The sequence below is a fragment of the Microtus ochrogaster genome, chromosome 2 (assembly GCF_000317375.1).
Source record: "Microtus ochrogaster isolate Prairie Vole_2 chromosome 2, MicOch1.0, whole genome shotgun sequence".
Lineage (NCBI taxonomy): Eukaryota > Metazoa > Chordata > Mammalia > Rodentia > Cricetidae > Microtus > Microtus ochrogaster.
In genome coordinates, this window is record NC_022010.1 from 70,570,793 (window position 1) to 70,571,896 (window position 1,104).

Here is a 1,104-nt window from a genome sequence, read left to right on the forward strand (position 1 = left end):
TGTGGTCTGTCTCCTGGCGTCTTCCATTTCAGTCCACTCTGGCAGTTACTGGTCCAGAAGTGACCCTCTAAGACCCAGGTAGGTACTCTTGGCTTAAGGACAAGTTGGGACCAGGCAGCTCTGGCAACGTTGTGTCAGAGGGTTGGCAGTGCTGGATCACAACTGGATCGCTTAGGCCTTCCCCATGTATACCCACTGAGGGAAGTGTCGAGGTATCTTCTTGATGGGAGGCAGGGTGTGTGTGTGTGAGGTGGGTGGGGAGGCTTGGGGTCTTCCTGAGGACAGCGTGCTGGTGGCCTCTTGCAAGCTGCTGGCAGGGAAGGACTGAATCACACAGGGCTTTCTGCTTTTTTTCCTGGCACTTTCCTGTGCAGCCTTTCCATGTGGGGACACAGGCTCTGCTATTTCATGCTCCTAAAGCAGGGTCAGGACAGGGGAGGAGAAATGGCAGGAAGGTACAGGGGCAGGTATTAGGACCAATAGGGGTGAAGGGAGGATGTGGGACCTATAAAATACCAAGCCAGCATCCATTTATCAAGCTTCCAGCCTCAGCCTCCTCCCCCCAGATAAAACAGTTACTTTTTTCCACAGCTTGCTCTCCCGTGTTTCCTGGTTGCTCAGTTCTGTGTTCATGCCACAGTGAATTTTGCAGTCCCCCAGGCAACTGCTGACATCCCTGTCACAGATGCAGTTCAGTTCAGGACAACTGAAGGTGCCATGACATTTTGTCCTGTGTCTGTTCTCTGAGTTCTCTTTTCTCTCCTAAGAACCAGGGTGCAGAAATTCTGAGCAGTGTGTGACCTTGGAGGACCCTCCAAAGTGGGATTAAGACTAACAGGTCTGGGGTCTCTCAGGCAACTGTTGCTATGGCCCAGAGTCCCCGTTCCCTGTGATGTCTCTTCTTCCCCAGCGCTCTAGTTCTCTCTGTGGAGCCCTGCATGGCGAGTGCCCAGTGCAGGGGAGTTCCAGCAAGCATTCTCAGCTACAGTCTGAACATCGTTCCTTGTGCTCATGCATAGAAGTCTGCATACACTTGTCTCCTCTCCCCTGTGTGTCCGTGTGAGTCCTGTACCCCCATGGTGTGCTTATGGAGGTCAGAAGACA